We start from the raw sequence: 11,678 nt of genomic DNA, 5'->3' as shown, positions 1-11,678 counted from the left end.
GTTTGGAGGTCCATAGGTGTTACATATTGTGCATGTTTTCAGACTTTTTTCCAATTTATTGATCAGTTATACTGACTTTTTTTTTCCTTTCTAATAAAAAATTATACCAAATCACTAATAACAATGTCATATGGGATGGCACTCTGGGAGAGGATGAATATTTGGGCTAACTGGGACAATGTAAGAAACAGAAAATATCAATAAACACTTTTTTTAAAAATCATAGACTCTCAGGATTTGAAAGAGGCTGTGAGATGCAGTGGATAAAGAGCTGCCCTCAGAGTGAAGAAGACCTTGGTACAAGTCCCACCTCTGACACATGCTGGCTGATGCTAATGTGGAAGGCTTTCTGAAATTCTAATCTGTTGTTCTTGCTCTTTCCTTGTTATAATCACCTCCCCAGAAAATGTCTGAATCCAGTCTTTTGATGTAAGGCCAGCTCAAAGCCTGGAGGGTTTTGTTGCATGACTTGCATGCATAATGAAGACAAAAGGATTTTGAAACAAAGAATTGAGGCAGAATTTCTTGCCTTGCAAGTGGTTCAATCGCTTTACCTATTACAACTCTACCTAGATCCTTCCTGTTCATTTGCATGGGAAACAACCAAAGGAATCTCTGGGTTGAGAAAAACAAGGGACCTCAGATCCTGATGCCCCTGGTGGCTTGTTGAAAAGAAAGTCCTTAAAATGAGTCTGAAGGAGTGTAATTTCACAATCAATCAACCCTCATGCATTATAAAGTACTATGTGCCAATCATTGCACAGTGTGTAAAAGCTTAATAAGTCTGGAAAGGTAGAATGGAGTTAGATTGTGAAGCAATTAGAAAATGGCAAATGCACCTTATTTGTTGCTAGAGACAATGGGGAGTCACTTGAGCAAAGGAGTGCCATAAGCATACCTGTGCTTTACAAATAGGAATTATACATCAAGAAGGAATTTCTAACCCTAATAAGGTACCTCACTTGATGAGCAGGAAGTTATGATAAAAAAAAAAAATTGTCTCCAGTCACTACTTAGCTGACAGGCTGAGCTGTATCCTAGAGAACTTTGTCCTGAGAGACAAGATTTTGATTTATAGAGGAAAAGTTGATCATAGGCAAAGTTCTGAAATTGACAGATCCCAATGAGGAAGAGAATAACAAGCTTTTACTGGTCTGATATTGGGTGGTGTATGAAGGACCTGATTCTCTTAAAACTGATGAATCTTTGGCCTCTGGACTCTAAAGTAGAGATAGAAAAAATAAAAATAGAGATAGAAGAACCCACTCTTTCTCTTACCAGAGAAAAGTTCTACTGCCTCCCACCCAGGGGAACTATGCCTAAAAATATCCAACAATAACCATGAGACCAGTGCAGCACTGTGAGACTTCACGTTATGTCGACATACTCAATTAAGACTACATTCCACAAGAGACCAGCAGGGAGCAGATTCACTAGATGACAAGAAAGGGGGAGGGAAGGAGGGATTGATCATCTATATAGTTATCTAACATGCTTTGCTAAGTGCTTTTCAAGTACTATCTTATTTGATCCTCACACCCCTGAAAGGTTATTATTATCATTATAATCTCTATTTTACATTTGAAGAAATTGAGGTAAACAGAGATCTAGTGATTTGCCCAGGGTCACACAGCTAGTAAGTATCTGAGGGCAAATTTGAACTCAGGTCTTCCTGATTCCAGACCTAGTGTTCTATTTACTGTACTACCATCACCAGTCATATTGACTTTTGTTTTACCACTGGAATTTGATGACTGGAAGAGACAGTGAGGCTGATGACTTTGTACAACTCTGTCTCATTTAAATCCAATTCACCCAAGTCAAGACATCACCCTATGATGTCATTGGTCCTCTTCGAAATGGAGGAACACAAAATAAATGAAGGAACAACAACCTCACAGAAGTTATTAATAATAAGATTGGATCAGAGGGATGTTACTCCTCTGTGTGCATGCTCTTTCATTCATTCATGTTCTCTAACTATGCTAACTTTGTGGGAGACATGTTATTAAATGTCTTTACTTGGAATTATTTGTCATCTAGATATGGAGTTATCAACCACAAATAGAAACAGATCCCTGTGGCCACATTGACTTGGAAAACCACAAATTAACATTATCTATGTTGCATCATTGTATTTTTTATTAATTTTTATAAACACTTCCAAAATACAGTTTAATCTAGTTCCTGCTGCACCTGGGAGTTTTATAGGCTACATGTGACCCACACTGCAAATTTGACACCTCTGATCTAAAGAATAAAAGTAAACACATTGCTCGGGGCTTATGAGTCATGGTTCTCTTTAATTGGATACAGACCAACAGAGTATCTTAAAACTAGGGTAGCTCTTCTGGGAGCCCTAGCCATTTGTGGAGTAACAGAGGAATAGGCACTACATTACCAAAGCCAAACTTATAAATAATGACAAGAACAAACAATTTCTTAAAGGAATTCTTGCTTCCGATGTACACACTCTGACTGTAGGAGACAACACCTTTTTAAAAATCTTCACATTCTTTGGGCATTGCTTCTCAGTTAATATTAAGCTTAAAACTATGATGGATGAAGCCTGACCATGCATAGCATAATCTCATTTAAAAACTTATCAAACATTATTTGAATATTTGTCCCTCTTTAGTGTAAAAAAGAATTAGACATGGAAGTCAAAAATCTCCAGTTTATTCCCTGCCACTGATACCTGCCAGCCATATGATCCTGGGTAAATCACTTAACTGTTCAATTGTCTGATCTGTAAATTATCAGACTTCTATAATTAGATAGCAGAATTATAAGACTTCTAATAGCATGTAATAGACAGGGCTACATATTTAAACAAACAACTATAGCCCAATCATGTCCATTAGTAATTATACACATTGGTTATTAAATTTGGTGTAGTAGAGAGCAGGATGAAGTCAGGAAACTTGATTTCAGTTACATCCCTTCTTCATCTCAGTTTCCCCATCTCTAAACTGATGGAAATGGACTCGATGACAACTAAGGTCACTTCCAGGTCTAATATTCAATGATTTTCTGTGGGCATGCAACTATAGACTGGGCTAGGTATATGACTTGTATAGGCACTCAAGGATCACTTTTCAAGTTGAGAGATGAGAGTTATGTAAGAAAACAGAAAGGGTCTATGGACAGTCTTTATAACTTCCAAAACCAGGAGAGCCAAACCAGTTTCATCTAGGTAGGATAACCTTACAGAGTTGGGGTGAGGAATTGTCCATAAAATCCAGACTCTGCTGGACTTCTTTTCTTTCTTTTGCATGGTATTTTTTTGTTCTCATATGATGTTTTAATTTTATATTGCTAAAGCTCTAGTGGTCCCATCTTAAAATTCAGCACCAATTTTGAATCAGTTTAAAAGCATAATAAAATTAAATGGTTGATAATTTAATAGAAGAATTTGGAATTCAAAATTTATTTATGTTGAAAATTATTTCAGGGGGCGGCCAGGTAGCACAGCGAGTGAGAGCACCAGCTCCAGTGTTGAGAAGACCTGGAGATCGAATCCCGGGCTCAGACACTTAGCACCCACCCAGAAACACCTGGCAGTGTAACCTTGAGCAAGTTACTTAACCCCAATTGCTTAGGGGCGGCCATGTGGCTCAGCGAGTAAGAGAACCGGCTCCAGTGTTGGGAAGACCTGGATCAAATCCGGGCTCAGATACTCAGCACCACACCCAGAAATAACTGGCCGTGTAACCTTGAGTAAGCTACTTAACCCCGATTGCTTAAAAAAAAAAAGAAAAGAAAAGAAAATTATTTCACATGTAATTGAGGAAAATAAAATGTTGCTTTTTTAAAAGGGCTCATGTATTTGATAAGAGGATTTGGGTGTTCTTATTTCACTCTGATTCTTACTTCAAATACTCTGATAGCAAGAAAGCTGGTTTGCTTTTTTTTAACAATCATTTGTTAAGCAGCTACTATGTGTCAGATACTACTCTAGAAAAACAATATATAAAAAATGAAACAGTCTCTGCCTTTATGGAGTTTACATTCTACTGTGGGGGGGGGGGGGGGGGAAGAGGAACAAGAGAGAAAAATATCTGTTTAAAATATTCAGAAGAAAATTAAATTCAGAATTGGACAGCAGCAATTAGGTCAATTTTATTATTAAATTGTTTAATTTAATATATCCTTTTTTTAAAACTTGATGTAACAAAAGATCACAGTTTAATATAAAGTTCTTTTTATTCTCTAGTTTGGAATGTTTGTGTGTGTTGATTATTAAATTAATAATAAAAAATGACACCAAAAAAAAAGAACTTAATAGAAGCAGAAAATCATCTTATTCCAATATAGTGTTCTGTATTCTAAGGCAGCCACTAACTTGATATAGCCTGTAAATGATTTTTTTAAACCCAGTTTTAGGAGCCCAGCAATCTACTTGTGGACTCTAGCTTTATGTACTGTCTTTGGACTTTTTCATCAGAAAGGAATTTATTATAAGAGTAGAAAGCTTTGAATAGCAAAGTTTACATAGAATGATAGTATCTTCTAGTTGAAAGATGACCTAGCCTAATCTATTAAGTGCATGAATCTGCACATGAATCTGCAACAGCACTGAAGGGTTGTTATTCGGGCTCTATTTGAATACTTCCAGGGACAGGGAATTCACCACCCCATAAGATAGTCCATTCCTTTGTTGAAAAGTAGATTTCAGATGAAATCTACCTCCCTGTGTCTCTGTAGTTCTAATTCTGATCTCTAGAGCTATACAGAATGTCTATTCTTTTCTCAATATGACAGCCACTCAAATATAGAAAGACAACATGATGAAAAGATTGCTGGATCCAAAAATCAGAGAACCTGATTTCAAATTAGGCAAATCATTTTACCACTCTGGCTCCTGACTCCTCATATATAAAATGGAAGGGAATGAGAAGGTTGAACTGGATGGCTTCTGAGATCCTAACAGCTTTAAATCCAGCTTTCACATTTGAAGATCACTATGACATATACCCTAAGCCTTTTCCTTTCCAGGCTAAACATCCTGAGTTATTTCAGTTGTTCTTTGTATGGTATGTTAAAGATTCTAAAACCTTCTTCATCTTTATTGCCCTCTTCTAAATTTGTTGTTTTCAGTCAGTCTGACTCTTCATGACCTCCAGCTCATTTTACAGATGAGGAAACTAAGGCAAACAGGTTTAAGTGACTTGCCCAGGATCACACAGATAGCGTCTGAGGCCAGATTTGAAATCAGAAAGACGAGTCTTCCTGAATCCAGATCTGACACTGTCCATTGTGCCACCTAGCTACCCAAGAGGTATTCTCCTCTAAATATCCTCCAATTTATTGATATGCTCTAGAAGTGTGGTTCCTAGAAGCAAACACAATACTTGAGAGAGTATAATACACTGGAAATAGACTGAATGTGTAGTCAAAGGATGTGAGTTCAAAGCCCAGCTCTGCCCACTTACTACATGGGTTACTTTTTGCAAGTCATTCTCTAGAACTCAGTTGCCTCATCTGTAACATGAGGTAATTGGAAGAGATAGCCTCTGAGGCCACTTGATCTATGATCCAAGCAGAGAGGAAGCACTTAGTCTGATTAATGTAGGTTGCAGTGGGATTAATATTTCCTATAATCTCAATACTCTGCTTCAATTAATGTTCCTATTAATGTTGTGTTATGATCACATTAGCTTTTTAGGCAGCTATCTCAAATTGCTGATCTGAAGTCAGAAAACAATTTAGACTTTCTGCAATATGACACTGAGTGATCATGACTAAGCCTAACTTCCCTGCCCCATCTCAAAACAACAAATATACCATATTAAATAATAATAAACGTAACAAAAAGGTAGAAAGAAGTTGGGAGTGGGGGAGTCCAAACACAAAAACTAATAAGAAGAATGAAGGAATGAGTAAGCAGGAGGGGAGGAGGGGAGAAAGAGAGAGAGAAATACTCCAATGGAAGGAGTCTCTTTTGACTATGATAAAAAGAAAATGAGGACAAATCTCAAGAAAGAAATATTTTTTAAAATTTGAAAAACCACAACTAGACCACTAAAAGAGAGAATGGATCTGCCAAAAAACAGAGTAGTTTAGAATCACAATAAAGAATATAAAAGGGGGCAGCTATGTGGTACAGTGAATAGAGCACCGGCCCTGGAGTGAGGAGGACCTAAGTTCAGATTAGGCCTCAGAAACCTAACACTTACTAGCCATGTAACCTTGGGCAAGTCACTTAACCCCAATTTCCCTGCCTTCCCCCTCCAAAAAGAAATATAAAGAGCTAGCATTTGTAAGAGTAGAAACAAGATAAATGAAGGGAGAATTCAAGATAGGAATCAATAAAGTGAGTATTAATTAAGCTTGCCAAGGTCACACAGTTAATAACTGTCAGAAATAGGATTTGAACCCACATTCCCTGAATTCAAAGTCAGTGTTCTAGTTACTGCAGAATCCTACTCCTTACATCATGTGACTCAGAAAGTCACATAAGAAAATGTCCTGGAAAATGATAATAACTATGGATCTCACCGAAGTTCTCCCCATCTCCTTCTTATATGTGCACTTTCTTCATATGAATAAGTTCTTAGTATTTTCTTAGAGTTAACGTTCACCCTGCCAAGACTAGGCTATCTGGTAGAATGACAGTTCCTTCTGAATTAAAATATTTCCCAAGGTAAGAAGTATCATTTTAATTCTGTGTTCTTCAAAAAACTGTAATTTTGTTGGTATGGGCACTCTCATTCATTGAGGCTAATCACAGCCTCCCCAAAATTTAACAGTAGCTTTCATGAGTTGTGGTGGGGAAAAAATGCCATTCTTAACTTGGAGGTCAACTTTCTGCTGATGGGCTTCTGGAACTCCTTACCGATTCTTAGATGAAAGGCACACACAGTTCATCGTAGATCCATTCTTGAAGTTGCTCTTAGTAAAACCTTCTGGAGTTTGGATTCTTCTGACTTTGCCTTTGAGAGCCTGTGGTTGTTTCTATACTATGATAAGGCATTATTAGAGTGGGGCCTTCTTTTCTAGGAGAAATGGATACAAAAGGGGGCCTGTTGCTTATTGGGGCACAAAGTGACAAAATATACGTGTTCAAATATCTCATTTATCATGTTCAAATATCTCAAATTAACAAGACTATTAGAAATACATATGAGATAAATGTTTAGGATTATTGTTGTCAGTAATGTTGTTAATAATAATAATAACCACCTAATCTAATATAGGACCTACTATGTGCCAGGCACTATGATGAGCACTTTACAGGTATCCTCATAACAACCCTGGGAAGTAGACATTATTATTCTTCTCATTTTACAGTTGAGAGAACTGAGAGAGATGGAGATTAAATGACTTGCCCAAGGTCATCCAGTCAGTATCTAAGCCTAGATTTAAACTCAGCATTTCTTGACTTCAAACCCAGTGTTCTGTCCACTGCACCATCTGTCTTCCTCCTAGCTCAGGACCCTGAACCCAAGAGTCTTGGAAATACTACTGCTCCCAAACCACCAGACTTGCTTCCTGCCCAGCCACCACAGCCATCATCAAAGGCAGAAATAATTGAGGAGAAAAGGCCTGCCTTCTTTACCACCAGTAATAATTATTGCTTAACTGACTACTACCAACAAGCAGATCAACACAGAAGGCCACATACAGGGCAGGAAAGTGAACCTGGATGAAGCAAAAAGGCCTCCTGAGGGAGAGACAGGAGGTGCCAGGTAAATCAAACCACTACCCACCACCTTGACCACCATCTCCCTTCAGATCCTGATGGAGACAGCCAAGGACCCTGAACCCAAAAGTCTTAGAAAAGCACTACTTCCAGCCAAGGGCCTGCAGGTGTCATCCTGGGAAGCAATGCCTGGAGACACAGCCTGGAAACAGCTCCTGCAGATGCTACAGTCACAGATATTGAAGATTCAGAAAAGAAAGTTCTTGCTACCAAAGTCCTTGGCCTTGGTTTATCAGAAACTGATTTGGTTTTATGAGCAGAAATTACATTAAAGAAGAAGTATTACTACTTGCTTTGCTCCCATATCCTAAGGATTGTTTTCCATCAGAAAATAAACTGAGGACTTTGCCATCAGACTGGCAGCTGAAACCTTCCATATTATGCCCCCTCCCCCCCCCATTAGAATGTGTGCTCCTTGAGAGCAAGGCACTGTCTTACTTTTGTCTTCATCCTCAGTGCTTAGAACAAGGTCAGTACTTAATGCTTTTTTCAAATCATTCATTAAGGAGTTTACATTCTAGTGCAAGTTCTATTGGATTTTTTAGAACATTGCTGTGTTATCCATTACATTGTCTACTGCTCTAGTATTATGTCATTCATAAATTTGGTGTACATGCCAGCTCTCATTTTGGAGGCAGAATTAAACATGTTCTGTTTGGCCCCAGAGAGTATTAAGTTCTGATGGAACCTCTGAGAAATTGCAATGAGGTCATTTAGGCTTAGCGTTAGGGTGGGGAATCCCAAATATTAGAGCTATCCACATGTGAAATAGACTTTCTAAAGAGGTTGGGGGGGGAGGAAGATTGGGGAATCCTCCTCTTTGGAAGTCTTCATGCAGAGTCTGAATGGCCATTTGTTAAGTATGAGATAACATGAATTCCTTTCACCTATGAGTTGAACTAAATGGCCCAATGTCCCTTCCAACTCCTAAATTCTGTGACTCTGTGATTCTTCATAAATTCATAGCTTTTGAACTAAAAAAAAAAGATTTTGAGAGATCATCTAGTTCAACTTCTTCATTTTATAAATGAAAAAAACAAGACCTAGAGGATTTAAATTACTTTCCCAAGGTCACACAGCTAATAAGTGGCAGAGCTGATATTTCAACTCCAGGCCTCTCACTTCCAATTGAACACATTGTATCATGCTATCTTCTAAAAAATGTAATTTAACTCTAAAATGACTAGAAATCACAGATTGGCCCTCTGACTTTACGTCTAATACTCTTTCCAGATTATCGATCAACTCAGTGAGCAGGACAGGACCAAGGACAGAGCTCTGCAGTATGCCATTAAAGGATCCTGTCCAGGCTGATATCACTATTAATCAGTGCTCTGTACGTTCAATCATCTCTGGTTCCACCTTAGGGTACTATTATCAAGACTACATTTCTCCATCTCTTGCAAAATGATTTTTTTGTGAAAGACAACCTTTGTAAAATTGGCACATTTGCTGAGCACTCTTCTCTTTCTATAAAAGCATAGAGGTATAATTATAACAATAATAATAACTGACAATTATATAGCTTTTCCATGTATGGGTATTTTATGTATATTTTCTCATTTGTTTTTCACAATTTCCTTATGGAATAGGTACTAATAGCACTAAAACTAATAATAATAGTACTAATAGTTTATATGGTTATTAAAGGTTTGCAAAGTGTTTTACATAGTTTAAGTCATTTGTTCCTTACAGATACCTAGATATAGAAGTAAAGATGTTATTATCCCCATTTGACAGATGAAGAAGTTGAAGTTGAATGGTTAAGTAACTAGCCCAGGGTCACACAACTGGAAAAGGCAAGGCTGGATTTGAACTCAGACCTTTCTGACTCTAAGTTCACTGTTCTTACCTGGGACTATATGCTATTATTATTAAAGTAACGTAAGGCATTGTGAAATCTTGCCCTATATTGCAACAAGAAAGTGCCAAAAGTGTGATGGCAACCCCAGTACTCCTACTTCCTAGTCTAATACTCCATCTACTACCCCACTACTTTGCTTCCTATAAAGAAGAAAAGCAGGGGCAGCTAGGTGGCACAGTGAACAGAGTACCAGCCCTGGAGTCAGGAGGACCTGAGTTCAAATCTGGCCTCAGACCCTTAATACGCACTAGCTGTGTGACCTTGGGCAAGTCACTTAACCCCAATTGCCCTGCCTTCCCCCCTCCAAAAAAAAAGGAGGAAAAACAGTAGAGTCCTATGTCCCCTGTATCATGGATCACATGATTTTTGTAATACCTGATCTATAATCAACATAATATTAATAATAATTAATATTCGTCTAGTACTTGAAGATTTACAAAGAGCTTCACATGTTATTTCATTTGATGCTTGCATAGAGAAGGCCTTGTAAGTAATCAACGAATTGTTCAAACAATAATCACTATTTTCCAGTCGCTGTGCTAAGCATTAAATCAAAGACAAGTGATGTGTCTTCAAAAAATGCTTCGTCATTTATCCCCTCTAGATGCCTGGTGCATCTGTTGGTTAGAATTTCAAGCTTCCTGCAGGGTAGTTAATTCCACTCTCATCTATGGCTATAAACTGCCATTCACCTACCGTGTTTTCCCGATAATAAGACCTATCCCAAAAATAAGCCCTCCCCTTACTGTGTAAGATTCCTCTAAAATAAGCCCTCCCCCGAAAATAAGCCCTATTGAGATTGCTACTGTAGTGAAGGTGATCCCATGCACTACACGCTACATTACCATCATTCTCCCCCGTGAAACGCATGCCGCGCTCTGAGCTGCATCCAATCAGAGCTGCAGCAGTGAGCGTGTCATCCTGTTCTTCCCCAGTGATTTGCTTATTGAATAAAGGTACATTTTTTTGTTCACATTTACCTGTTTATTAAAATTGCTGTCAATGTTCATTAAAATAAGCCCTCCCCTGAAAATAAGCCCTCTGGTGTTTTTCTGTCCAAAAAAAACTATAAGACAGTGTCTTATTATTGGGGAAACACGGTAGGTATCCTAAGCATATACATTTTCTTGGTTACAGATAATGTTGGGAAGGAAAGTCTGGTGAAGAGAGGACATGTGTATCAACACAAAATTCTCCAGGGGATGGGGAGGACCATTTAGGAGCTACATCTATGACTCCATGAGTTTTGTGTGGCAATGAAATCTGAAATATGTTAGCTATGATAGGAAAAGGAGAAAAGAAAACAGAAGGGTCCATAGGGAAGTGACAAAATTTAAGACTGGAAATAATCTCAGAAATCATAAAAATAAAATTTCAAAACTAGAAGGAATCATAGATACCATCTTAGTGGGGGTACTGTGGAAACAGTGTTAAATTTGACATCAGGAGGCCAAGGTTTGGATCCCAACTCTGACATTTACTAATTATATTATCTTTGTAAACTGAGGCATATGCTCTCTTTAGGGAATTTAGATCCTTCTTTCCCTCCCAAAGTGGAAAGATACCCAGAGAACACAAAGGACAGTTCTCAAGATCTAAATCCCCTTTTTCCTTAAAGAGAAGAAAACCAGAGGAAGACAATGCCTGTGAAATTAATGATTTTTATTAAGCAGGGAAGTAAAACATATGCATGAGAGCAACCAGCCTAATACCGAGCAGCTTGCCTCAGTAATGGATGTGGAGTGTGTGAGTGTGTATGTGTATATATATTTATATATATATACTTTTCAAACAAAAGAAGGCAGAGGAATGGGGAGAAAGGTGGGAAATGGGCAAGCCCTAGAAAGAGGAAAGAGACAGGGGAGCCTCATTCCCAAGGGGAGAGGGAATGAGGAATTCCAGGTGTCAGAGCTGTGGCCCTTTGATACACAAATCAGAGGCATTCTTGAGGACAAGCAGGACTGTCAGTTCTAGGCTTGAGCACAAACAATAAGAGAAGGAGATGTCTTCCAAGAGCCCCATAAGCAACAGTTAGGGGAGTCTATGAAGGTAAGTATGCCTCTTGAAGGTTCATAAACCACCAAATGACTCTGGGTCTGCCTCAAAGCT

This window comes from Petaurus breviceps, unplaced genomic scaffold (genome assembly GCF_028583685.1).
Source record: "Petaurus breviceps papuanus isolate PSGF00001 unplaced genomic scaffold, PetGlider_PUasm1.0 181, whole genome shotgun sequence".
NCBI lineage: Eukaryota > Metazoa > Chordata > Mammalia > Diprotodontia > Petauridae > Petaurus > Petaurus breviceps.
Note: the sequence above shows the minus strand (reverse complement) of the source record.